Source organism: Jaculus jaculus, chromosome 5, assembly GCF_020740685.1.
Source record: "Jaculus jaculus isolate mJacJac1 chromosome 5, mJacJac1.mat.Y.cur, whole genome shotgun sequence".
Taxonomy (NCBI): domain Eukaryota; kingdom Metazoa; phylum Chordata; class Mammalia; order Rodentia; family Dipodidae; genus Jaculus; species Jaculus jaculus.
Window position 1 is genome coordinate 100,300,311 of NC_059106.1, and position 13,104 is coordinate 100,313,414.

Consider the following 13,104-nt stretch of genomic DNA (forward strand, 5'->3'; position numbering starts at 1 on the left):
AAGGAGGGGCCAATGGGGAGGGGGTAGGTAATGGATGAGCCTAATAATGGCACCAAACTGCCTGTAACTGCTGAACAGAAAACTAATAAAAAAAAAAATATTTTCTATGCAAAAGAAATTTAAAGGAAAACAGGAATATTCTGGTAAGAGAAATAAAAGTCATAAAATAAAAAAAAATTACCACTTAGGAGATAGAGGCAGGAGGATCAGAGATTCACAGACATCCTCAGCTATATAAGAAATTCAAAACTAGCCTGGGATACATGAGACCCTGTCTCAAAAAGTAAAAAAAAAATGTTTTAGGATAATTGTAGGTCCATACACAGTTGTAAAAAAATCACAGAGAACCCATGTACCTTTTGACTCATGTTCTTCTCAGCATACTAGTGTGTATACCTGTAGTTCTAACATTAAAACTGGTGTGTAAACAGTGAACACCATGAGCCTCTCCATTGCATCAGGACTCCACCTGCTGCCCTCTGTAGTCACATCCATCTTCCTCCCTTCTGCTGGCAGCCACTATTCTGTCCTCCAGATTTATAATATTTCCATTTCAAGAAGGCTTTGTAAAATGGAATCATAAGTATGTCACTTTTGGGATTGGCTCTTTTTACTGACCATAGTTCCCTGCAGGTATATTTAGATTGTTGCATGAATCAATAGTTAATTGCTTTTATTACTCAGTGTTATTCAGTGGGTTGGGTGTATCATGGCTTGTTTAACTATTGCTATGTTTTGAAACTCATATTGGCGTTTAATTGCCATTGGGGTATTTTAAGAGGATGGGAACAATGTGACTGTGGTCTTTAGAGGTAGAGCGCTTAGGAGATGACTAGAATTAGCAAGGTCTGGTTAGGCTGCCATGATGGGATCCTTATGACTTTGTACAGAGCAGGAGAAATTGCCCAGGGGACCTGTAATGGATGCTCAAGAGGCTGACAGGAACAAGGCCATCACCAGATGTAGCCTCTTGACCTTGGCTGGAACCATTAGACAAAATAAACCTCTTTTCTTATAACTTATTAGCTGTGTGGTATTTGCCACAGCAATTGGACTCATACAACCATTAAATAGTATTCATATTGTTTCCAGTTTTTAGCTGTTACAAATAAAGCTGCCAGGAATGTTCATGTGTACTGTTGCATACATGTATAAATAGGTTTTCATTTGGGGGAAATAAGTGCCTAAGGGTACGGAGCTGGCTCACATGGAGGTTGTGTATGTAGCTGAACTTTTATCCAGAGTGACTGTACAATGTGTATGTCTGCCACTAATGAGGAATGGTCCAGCCTTGCCAGTATGTGATGCTGTCATAATTTTAAATTTTTGTTTATTCATTTGCAAGCAGAGACAGAATAAGAATGGGCACCCCAGGTCCTCTTGCCACTGCAAATGAACATCAGGCATATGCACCACCTTGTGCATTTGGCTTCATGTGGATACTGGGGAATCAAATCCAGGCTGTCAGGCTTTGCAAGCATGCAACTTAACTGCTGAGCCATCTCTTTAGCCCTGATGTCATATTTTGATTGATGTCATTCTGATAGGGTCTCCAGCCACTGCAAATGAACTCCAGATACATGTGCCACTTTGTACATCTTGGCTTTATATGGGCACTGGGGAATCAAACTCAGGTTGTTAGGCTCTGCAGGAAAGTACCTTAACCACTGATCCATTTCTCCAGCTCAAAAGCAACTTGGATAAGGTTTGTTTTTCCTCCTGTGGATTGTCAAAGAACTCCTGGTTAGTTTTAGATGCTAGAAGGGGTTTCTCCTCTTTCTTTCTGAAAATTTTCAAAGGTTTACATTTTACATTCAAGTCTACATCCACATTGACTCTCTTCCTCTCTTCTTCCTTTCCTTCATTTAATATAATGTTTCATTCAATTGAGAGACATACAGCCAGAAAGAAAGAGGCAGACACAGAGAGAGGATGGGTGCACTAGGGCCTCCTGTCATTGCAAATGAACTCCAGATGCATGTGCCATTTTGTGCATCTGGCTTTATATAGGTACTGAGGAATCAAACCTAGGCGGTTTTGCAAGCAAGTGCCTTTAACCACTTAGCCAGCCCTCCCTCCATTTAAAAATTGTTGTTTTTGATAGGTTTTTTTTTTTTTTGTCGTTGTTGGTTTTGCACTTGCAATTTTCCTGCCTTAGCCTCTCAGGTGTTAGGATTACAGGCATGTACCATCATGTCCAACACACTGAAATTTTTGTCAAAATTTATGTCAAAAATAGGCTGGGCATATTTCTGAGGGCATATTTTCTGGTTTGTTTATTCTCGCATTGATCTGTGTATCTTATCCCTCTGCCAACACCACACTTTTGTTGTAGCACTAGGGATGGAGCTCAGGACCTTGTACATCTATGCAAGTGTGTTCCAACTGAGCCACATCCCAGCCCTTACCACCACACCACTTGATGCCTGGGCTTACAGTAGGTCTTCCTATTGGTTAGAGTAATTTCTCCCACTTTATTTTCTACAGACGCAAAACTTCTCTTTCTCTCCCTCCCTCTCTCTCTCTCTCTCTCTCTCTCTCTCTCTCTCTCTCTTTGACCATTTGTAGGTAAGCTTAGGGCCCTTTATTCTGAAATATTTCAGTATGAATTTTCTTTTCTTTTTTTTCTTTTTGGTTTTTCAAGGTAGGGTCTCACTCTGGTCCAGGCTGACCTGGAATTAACTCTGTAGTCTCAGGGTGGCCTCGAACTCATGGCGATCCTCCTACCTCTGCCTCCTGAGTGCTGGGATTAAAGGCCTGTGCCACCACGCCCGGCCAGTATGAATTTTCTAAAAATAGGAATGTTTTTCTTTACATTTGACAGTATAGTTAATGTCAATAAGTTTATCTCTGATAAACTTCTCTTCTGTATTTTATTTTTTGTAAACAACACACACACACACACACACACACACACACACACACACACACACAGAGCCTCTGCCCAGGGTCCTCCTGTCATGTCTCTTCAACAGCCTTCACTTTTTATGACATCAATACCTTTGGCAAATAACCCAGTTTCCTCTGCTAATAGTACTGTCCTCAGTTTTCCCAGGATTTGACTTTGGTTGTGTACTTTTGTCCAGAACACACCTTAGTTACCTGGCTTTCTAGGCTTTCCGTTTGCATCTGCCTCCGCTGATGATTTAATTTTGTCCACTCGGTGAAGCTCTTGTCTGATGTTCAGTTATGTGGACAAAAAATGGCACCTTTATGAGATGGACAGATTTTTTTAAATTTCCAGCCTGTTGATCCAGGGAAGAAACAGAGGCCAGGATTTAGGAATCGTCATCTCAGCTTAGGCAGGCGTGGATCAAGATCTGTGATAAAATCGGGCACATCCTTCTGCGCACAGCGGGAGGACGACTCTCGACGCCTGGTGGTGCCGGGCACGGCTGGGAGCGCCCGGGAGCGCGAGGTGCGCCGGCCCGGCAGGCTCCGCCCCGCCCCGCCCGCGTCCACCCGCCGCGGCCAGAGCGCGCCGCGACCCTCGGCCCGGGCCCCGGGCGGCGCGGTGGGCGGGCGCACTGATGGGCGCCGCGGAGCACCGAAGCAGGAAGAGCCCGGGGCTGTTCTCGTCGCTGCGGCGGTGGAGGGTGGCCGGGCGGCCGTGGAGGACGCGCGGGACCGGCCCCCAGGCGCGGGGTGAGTGTGGTCGCGGGCCCCCGGCCGAGGCCAGGCCCGAGCTCGCGGCCCGCGTGGCATAGGGGCCGGTCCGGCGCGCTCCCTTCCCGCGCAGGTTCCGTCTCCGCCGGCGGCGCTGCTGCGGGGGCCGAGGGTGACGAGGCCACAGGTCTTTCTAGGGTTTGCATCCCTTCCTGTACCCACACACCTGGCCAGCCCCTGCAGTGCAGTGCCTGGGGCATGACCGCGCCCCGGGCTGCGCCCCAGGGGCCTCCCCATCTCCTCACGACCCACCCCTTCCCGAACCTGCGCCGCCAGCAAGGTCGGGGACGTCCCCAGGCCAGGCCACAGGGAGCCACTTTCTCAGCAGTCCACCCTGTCCTCGCCAGGGGCTCCACTCCCACGGATTCATCTGTTAATCTGTGTCCAGCCTCACTGTGCCAGGGTCTGAAAGAAACACTGCCAAGGCACTACTCGTAGGGAGCCTCACTGTACACCACAAAGGCTCACGTTGCTCCAGGTGCTCGGGAGGGGCAGACACTTCTGCTGGCAGAAGAAGGAGCTGGTGCACGGGGAAGCCATCCAGGGAGCCCCGGAGCCGGAGCCGGTCGAGCTACTCCAGCCCGCTGGGAAACTGTGGCCTGGTTCCTGGGGCTGAGCAAGGGGAAATTGAGAGGAGCAAGGTCTGAGCAGGCCAAGAGTTGGCGTGGACATTTTACCTCGGTGAGGTGGGAGGCCACTACACAGAAGATATGATCTACCCTCGACTCTGCCCGCAGATTCCCCCTCATCTGCCTTCTCTAGAAACTACTGTAACCTCTCCATTAGTATTTCATGGCCTGTGGGGCATTTGCCACTGTTCCCCACACCAGCTTCTTCACTTGATCTTTGCATCCCCAGCAGGCTAAAGTACTTGGCACGTGTGGTTCCAAGGACCCTTCCTCCCAGAGGCCGACATGCCTTGATTTCTAAAATGTCCAGCTGAATTCCATGGAAGAAGCTGGATTGTGCCAGGGGCTCTGTTAGGACATAGTCACTTCTGCCCTGTTGCTTTGAGGATCGAATGAATTACTAAATTAAAAGAGTTCATAATTATAAGGTGCTGGGTCATAGCAAGCATTATAAAGACAAATTTATGAAGACCAATAATCTTTTTAAAAATTTTTATTCATTTGAGAACGACAGACAGAGAGAGGAACAGGCAGAGAGAGAGCAAGAGTGAGAGAGAGGGAGGGAGGGAGAGAGAAAAAGAAAGAATGGACGCGCCAGGGCCTCCAGCCACTGCAAACGAACTCCAGACGCGTGCATCCCCTTGTGCATCTGGCTAACGTGGGTCCTGGAGAATCGAGCTTGAACCGGGGTCCTTAGGCTTTACAGGCAAGCACTTAACCGCTAAGCCATCTCTCCAGCCCATGACCAATAATCTTGAACATATTTATGGCACTGGAAATAAGTTTTTCTGTTGGTAATTTAAGGACATTTTACAGCTTGTCATTGTCATTTAGCTGACTTCTGAAGTATGCGCCCTATGTTCACTCATGGTATCCCTATGAATTTCTTCTACTGTCATCAAGGTCTGCTGCTGAAAAGTAGCAGGCGCAAGGCTATCACCCTTTCTCTTTAGCTTGTATGGGGTCAGGATTGCAACAGATACTCCTTGAGTGATGATTGCATATTTCATGTGGCTCCTGGGATTGTGTGAATACTTGCAGAAGAGGAATACATGGGCATTGTCACTGTAATAACTAAGGTTAGAACAAATTTTTGTGTTTTGTAATTTTAAACTCGGTGCATGCTGAAAGCACGGCACCCTCTGCCATGCTCCTTCCTGTCTCAGGGTTCATCCACAGCTTTGTGGCACTCATTTCATAGGTAGTATCTTAGCAGCTCCCTTCATTCCCTAATATTTATTTCTCTTCCCTTTTCCCAAACATTCCTGGGGTAAGGATGTTATCATATTTTCTGTTAAATGGTACTTTATGGAGCAGTCCTAGATCTTGCTCGAATTTTGATAACAAACCCAGGAGGAAGGGTGATTGTTGTTAACCACCATTTTATGCCTGAGAAGATGAATCTAGAGATACCGAGTGACATGCAGGATGCCACATGACTGGCAAATGGCTGACTCTGGCCTGACTACCTGTTGAACATCCTTCCTTCCATCTCTCCTAGCACTAAATTAATATGGCCCCATATCATATTCATGGAGGCAAGAAGTAAAAATGGAATACCATGCAAAGAAAGAAATCCATATTTCAAACTCATTTGATTTTTTAAAGGGCAGACTGGGGAGTGGTAGCTCATACCTATAGTCCTAGCACTTTGCAGGCTGAGGAAAAGACCTAGCCTTAAACAAGCTCAAGGCCAGCTTGTTCTACACAGTCAGTTCAGGACAGCTTGGGCTACAGAGTGAAAGCCCATCTAAACAAATAAGCGTAAGTAAATACAGTCTGTCTGTATTTTTAAAAATATATTTATTTATTTGCAAGCATATAGATACACAGAGAGAGAGAGAATGGGTGTGCCAGGGCCTCCAGCCACTGCAAATGAACTCCAGATGCGTGCGCCCCCTTGTGTACCTGGCTTATGTGGGTCCTGGGGAATCAAACCTGGGTCCTTTGATTTTGCAGGCAAGCGTTTTAACCTTTAAGCCATCTCTCTAGCCCACAGTCTGTATTTTTCATTATTTCAGCATTATTTTGAACATCTAGAATTATTTGCTATGATGTTAGGCTGTGGTTTTAGTGTGCCACAAATAAGTGGCACTCATTTAAGCTATGTGATCTTGGCTGGGGCTGTGTTTTCTTGAAAAATGGGAATGATCATTTCTATGGCTCTCGTTGCTATGATGATTGGATGTGTTCTAGGTACACAGAGGCTCAGCAAGAGCTGTCTGTTATTTCTATGAATGTTAGTCCAGAGCTTTCACCATACTACCACACCTCATATATGGTTAGTCATGGGACTGAAAGATTTGGTGAGCTCCTTGAAAGATCTTTGGGTTAGCTAAAACTTTGGTCCAGTCATGTCTTCTGTACCACCAGCATCCTTCCTTTATATGTAATATATAATATTACATATAATATATATATTACATATATATAAATAATATGTTACATATTATATATAAATTAAAATATTATATATATATATATAATATTTAATTTTTTTTTTTTTTTTTTTTTTTTACCAGGAGGCTGTGACTGAGAAGGAATGTGGCTTCTAGGGACTGAGAAGGAATGTGGCTTCTAGGGACATGTGATATCACTGTAACACTGCCCTGAACATAATAGACATTCAGAGGATAGCATCTGGGTTGGTCCTTGCTTTTCACCTTTGTTTATTTATTTATTTATTTTTTTCTGAGGTAGTGTCTCACTCTAGTCCAGGCTTACCTGGAAATCACCATGTAGTCTCAGGCAGGCCTTGAACTCATGGCAGTCTTCCTACCTTTACCTTCCAAGTGCTGGGATTAAAAGTGTGTGTCACCATGCCTGGCTGTTTTTTTGTTTTAAATATTTACTTATTTGACATAAAGTGAGAGAGAGAGAGAGAGAGAGAGAGAGAGAGAGAGAGAGAGGGAGGGAGAGGGAGAGGGAGAGGGAGAGGGAGAGGGAGAGGGAGAGGGAGAGGGAGAGGGAGAGAAAAGAAAAGAGAGGCATATGTATGTGTGTGTGTGTGTGTGTGTGTGTGTGTGTGTGTGTGTGTAGAGAGAGAGAGAGAATGAATATGGGCATGCTAGGGCCTCTAGCCACTGCAGACAAACTCCAGACACATGCACCACTCTGGGTATCTGGCTTTATGTAGGTACTGGTAATCTCTGGTCCTTAGGCTTTGTAGGCAAGTGCCTTAACCACTGAGAAATCTCTCCAGCCCCTCTTCTACCTTGTTTAAAACAGTGTCTCTTATTGCTCAGAGCTGCCTGTGCAAGGCTAGCAGGCTTGCAAGCTTATGGGAGACTCTGATTTCTCTGGCTCCCTTCCCATGTTGGGTGCATTGGGACTACAGAGGCCAGTGACAACACCTGGTTTTTATGTGAGTTTTGGGGATCTGAACTCAGGTATTCATACTTGAGTGACAACTTTATCCACTGAACCATCTCCCCAGCCTGGTATATGCTACTTTTAATCCTGAAAGATGATAGCTTTATGCTAATTCAGCTGCCGCCAGCCGGGAGTGACATTCATGATTCCTTTCTGAGCATCCTTAGATTTAATTTAAAAAATTATATTTGGGTTTTTGTTTTTGAAGTAGTGCCTCACTCTAACCAAGGCTGACCTGGAACTCACTCCACAGTCCAGGCTAGCCTCAAACTCATGATGATCCTCCCACCTTTCTGGGCTTATAGGTATGAGCCGCCACACCATGCTTATCCTCAGACTTTTTAAAAAAAGTATTTTATTTTCTATTTTTATTTACGTGTTTGAGAGAAGGAGAAAGAGGTAGGAAGAGAGCGAGTGATCACCAGGGTATCCGGCCACTGCAGACAAACTCCAGACACATGCGCTACTTTGTGCATCTGACTTTACTGAACCCAGGTCGTTAGGCTTTGCAGAGCTATCTCTCCAGCCCCGTCCATTCTTGTATATCTTTTATTTGGTACCTTATATTTTTCTTCTTTTTATAGGATTTTTTTGATTTTGTGGTTTATTTTGTTTGGATATTGTAAACAACTTAAAAATATATAACTGGGGTGGGGCTGGGGCTGTTGCTCAGCAGTTAAAGGTACAAGCTTGCAAAGTCTTCCAGCCTGAGTTCAACTCTATAGCCACACATATAAAGCTAGACAGATGTTCATTTGCAGGCTCAAAAACCCCTGGCGTGTGCACACACACACACACACACACACACACACACACACACAATATGTATAACTATGCAGTTTCCTTTTCCCAATTGAGCTCAAACTCAAGGCCATACTCATGCTAAACAAGTGCTCTATTTCTGAATGGGAGTATGATTAAACTGTAGAGTGGATACTAATCTTTCAAATGTATCCATCCTTCCAGACAACTGTATTTAAAAAAAAATTTATTAGCATTTTCCATGATTATAAAAAAAATCCCATGTTAATTCCGTCCCTCCCCACCACACCAGACAACTGTATTTTTAATCAAATACCAAAGGTTTTAAATTGCAGAAAAAGGAGTGATCAGAGGGTGAACATGTTTCTGTAGTCCATAGACTTTTCAAGTACTTGAAATTATAGTAATTAGCCTTGAGTTCCTCCCCATAAGAAATAACTTCTGGGCTGGAGAGATGGCTTAGTGGTTAAGCGCTTGCCTGTAAGCCTAAGGACCCCAGTTCGAGGCTCAATTCCCCAGGACCCACGTTAGCCAGATGCATAAGGGGGCGCACGCATCTGGAGTTCATTTGCAGTGGCTGGAAGCCCTGGTGTGCCCATTCACTCCCTCTCTTTCTATCTGCCTCTTTCTCTCTGTCTATTGCTCCCAAATAAATAAATAAAAATAAACAAAAAAATTAAAAAAAAAAAAGAAATAACTTACCCCAAATCCTGTGTGCCTTGACATGGTAGGCCTTGGGAGACACAGCTGGAACTAGCTTGGTCTCTCTCCATCGGCACACAGTGCCCTCCAGGACAGGAAGAGAACAGAACTTTGGTGGTTTTGTTCCTTGCTGCAGTAATGATATGTCTCTTTTTAAAAATCACACCAAATAGAGGTAATGGTTATTTGAAAGATCAAATGAGAGCCCAGGTCTCAAATGACTATAAAAATACAAGGCAGCTAATCTCCTAATCCCTGGAAAGCAACCAACCCTTAGCCAGAGTGGACAAACCTCATTTACTTAGTCTTGGGCCCAGTCCCCTACGCCCTGCTCTGCATACAGGTGCATAATTGTAGAGTGTGGATCCCCAGGTGTGGCTTCAGATCAGCAGTATAGACCTTTGTTAGAAATGCAAATTCACAGCACCCATGTCAGGGCTACCTAATCACAAACTGTAGGATAGGGCTCAAAAATCTATCCTTCAGCAAGTCCTGAAGTAGTTCTGAAGCATGCTGAACTTTGTGAAACCGACCTGTGGGATAAGCAAAGGCTTTTAGTAAATGTGGGTTTAAGTCCAGCTCTTCCATTTGTCAGTTTGTGGCATGTAAGTTATCAGGTTCCCAAGCTCTCCCCCAATAAAGAGCAGTGTTGTCCTGTCTCACTAGAATGTTGTGAGACATGATATGGAGTGTAGTAGTTCTACTGCTTCCTAGCTGTGTCTTCTGGCAAATCACTTGGCCTTTCTCTTTCATTTTTCTCTTGTAACAAAATGGGACGTATGTCACATACCACCCTAAACAGTGTGTATGTTAGATTAATTTTACAATTTCAATTCTATAAATAAGAAAAACCACAACAGAGAGAGGTTGAGTAATGAATTTACAGTACCATGATTAAGATGTTGGGATTCAAACCCAGGCATCTTTCTGTGAACACTATTGCTTGCTTCTCTGTGGCAATTGCTCAGTGTTAAAACTGCTTGATGTGCAAGCATGAGGACCTGATTTTGGAACCCCAGTACCCACATGAAAATGTTGAACAGAGTGGTACTTGTCTGTAATCCCAGCACTGTGGAGGAGGAGAGGGGTGATTTCTAGGGTCAAGTCAGTGAGCTCAATGTTCAATCCTGTCTCAAAGAATAAGGTGAAGAAGTGAGAGAGGGTGACACCTAATGTTGACTTCTGACCTCCACACATGTAAACATGCATATACACACACAAAGACTCTTTCACAAATCAGTCCTCAGTAAATATATGCTAATAGCAATAGAAAAAAGTTGCTTGGTAAATACTACATATACACAAGTTAATTTCCTTCTTCTTGCTGGTAGGTCTCTGATGTCTTATAGCTTTGTGCCCCGCTTCTGTGGTCAGCCTTCAATCATACACTTCTGTAACCTCTCCACTTCCTATCAGTGATTCCTCCCTTTCCATTTTACCTCTTTGATAGCTGTTTGGATGCCCTGGCAACAGAGGAAGGCTGAGTGTCGTGGCACACAGGTACTCATCTCCTTTTTCCCTTACCCAGAATGACTAATCTAGAAGGGGCCATTTTTGCAGGATCAGTTGCTCTGTTTCATTTGTGATATATCTTTAGAGTATCTTTGCTTACTAATCACTAATCAAGAAATAAAAGTACTTCAGAAGTCACAAAGAAATATAAAAGCCTTATAATTCGTTGCTTGTAAGTTCAACTGTCACTATTTGAGTAATGTGTTATTTTTTTCTAAGTTAGGGTCTCACCCACACTGACCTTGAATTCACTCTTAGTCTCAGGCTGGCTTTGAATTTACAATGATCCTCCTACCTCTGCCTCCTGAGTGTTGGGATTAAAGGTGTGAGCCACCATGTCTGGCACTTTTTTCTTTTTTAGGTAGAGTCTTGCTCTAGCCCAGGCTGAGCTGAAATTCACTATGTAGTCTATAGTCTTAGGGTGGCCTTGAACCAACAGCAATACTTCTACCTCTGCCTCCCAAGTGCCATTCTGTTCTGCTGCAGAGTCCTTGCCTTACTACCCAAATGCAAACCTGGCATCCCTTTGCCCAAGTTTGGAAGCCAGTGTACCTGTGGACACCTCGTGACTTGTTTCTGAGGACAGAGAATGTTTTGTTAGGCACTGACATCATTCTCAATGTTCAGAGCAGAGCCAGGCACTCTGAGTGATATTGATTGAAAGAGTATGGGAAGCCTTCTTCAGCCTCTCATCCTCCCAAGATGTCCATTTCTTTTATGTGTGTAGGACAATGGCTCATTTGCTGGTTAGCATGCAGTTTAATGAAAGCATATGTGATATTCAACTTTCTTTTTTTTAAAAAAAATTTTTGTTTATTTTTGTGTATTTATTTGATAGCGACAGACAGAAAGAGGCAGAGAGAGAGAATGGGCATGCCAGGGCCTCTAGCCACTGCAAATGAACTCCAGATGCATGCGCCTCCTTGTGCATCTGGCTAATGTGGGTCCTGGGGAATCAAGCCTTGAACCGGGGTCCTTAGGTTTCACAGGCAAGTGCTTAACTGCTAAGCCATCTCTCTAGCCCTCAACTTTCTATCACCATAACAAAGTACATGATAACTTGCAAGGGGAAAAGGTTTATTTTTGCTCCCAGTTTTGGAGGTTCTAGACTTGATAGATTAGGACCATTACTTTGGGCCTCTGGTGAGACAACATATCATAACAAAACAAAATGGTTCACTTCATGACTAGAAAAGAGAAAGAGTTAGAGCCTGGGTTGCCATAATCCCCCTTGAGACCATACCCCTGGTGACCTAAGGACCTCCTGTTATATCTGTTACAGTCAGGTTCACATTGCTGGTAGAAATCACCCAACCAAGAGCAGCTTGTGGGGAAAAAAAGTGGCTTATTTTGGCTTACAGGCTTGAGGGAAAGGCTCCATGATGGCAGAGAAAATGACAACATGAACCGAGGGTGGACATCACCCCCTGGCCAATATAAGGTGGACCATAGCAACAGGAGAGTGTGCCAAACACTGTCAAGGGAGATCTGGCTATAACACCTATAAGCCCGCCCCCAACAATACACTGCCTCTAGGAGGTGTTAATTCCAAAATCTCCATTAGCTGAGAACCTAGCATGCAGAACATATAAGTTTATGGGGGCACCTGAATCAAACCACCACATTCCATCCCCGGCCCCCATAAACTGATATCCATACATGATATAAAACAAAATGCATTCAGTATGACTTTGAGAGTTCCCATAGTTTTATCAGTCCTAATGATGTTCAAACATCCCTGTGATCCAAGGTCTTTTAACTGAGCCATAACACACACACACACACACACACACACACACACACACACACACCATAATGGCACAGAATAAACATTCACACTGCAAAAGATGGCATTGGGCATAGCAAAGGAGTACTGAAGCAATACATAATTTAAACTGGACAAACATCAAATGCTGTAGCTCCAAGTCCAACAACTCTAGTCAATGACAAATCTCCAGGTCCAATAATTCTAACCAGCAACACGTCTCTGGAGTTCCAATTCTGCCTCTCTGGCTAGGCTACTCACAGTCCTGGAAAACTTCATCCAGGGCTGGCAGCTTTCCTTAGCAGCTGTCTCATTGTCCTGGCATCTCCACTGGGTCTCCACTGCAATCCATGGTTCTTCCTCATGGTCCCATGGGGTTTCCATGCAGGCATCCAGCAAACCTTTTCACACTGCCCATGGCCATTTCCAAAACACAAGACCATGTTGCAAACCCAATGACCCACACTTTCCTGCATTTCTCATATTCCACAATACCAGGTAAGGTGCCAGTTTGTTAATCCAGGGGAAAATAAAGCAGACTTTGAAGAACAGGACAAACCTTGAGCACTCAGGCCCCTTTAAAAGAGTCTACATTCTTCCTGTTGCCCCAGTGCAGGTCAGTTCCCCAATCTCAATAGTTGTTATCCCTCAGTTTTCAGGTGAACAGGAAGCAGTTTAGGCCCAAAGATTTTTTTT

At 44.4% G+C, this 13,104-nt stretch overlaps 1 protein-coding gene across 1 annotated transcript in view; it reads left to right on the forward strand.

Moving 5' to 3' along the window:
• Positions 1–3,593: 3,593 nt before the first annotated feature.
• The window catches only part of Dnajc6 (DnaJ heat shock protein family (Hsp40) member C6), a 208,100-nt gene continuing 198,589 nt past the window's right edge, over positions 3,594–13,104 (forward strand). Inside the window, exon 1 of the mRNA XM_045148997.1 lies at positions 3,594–3,645. The gene's annotated coding sequence lies outside the window, so the exon portion shown is untranslated. The remainder of the gene's footprint in view (positions 3,646–13,104) is intronic.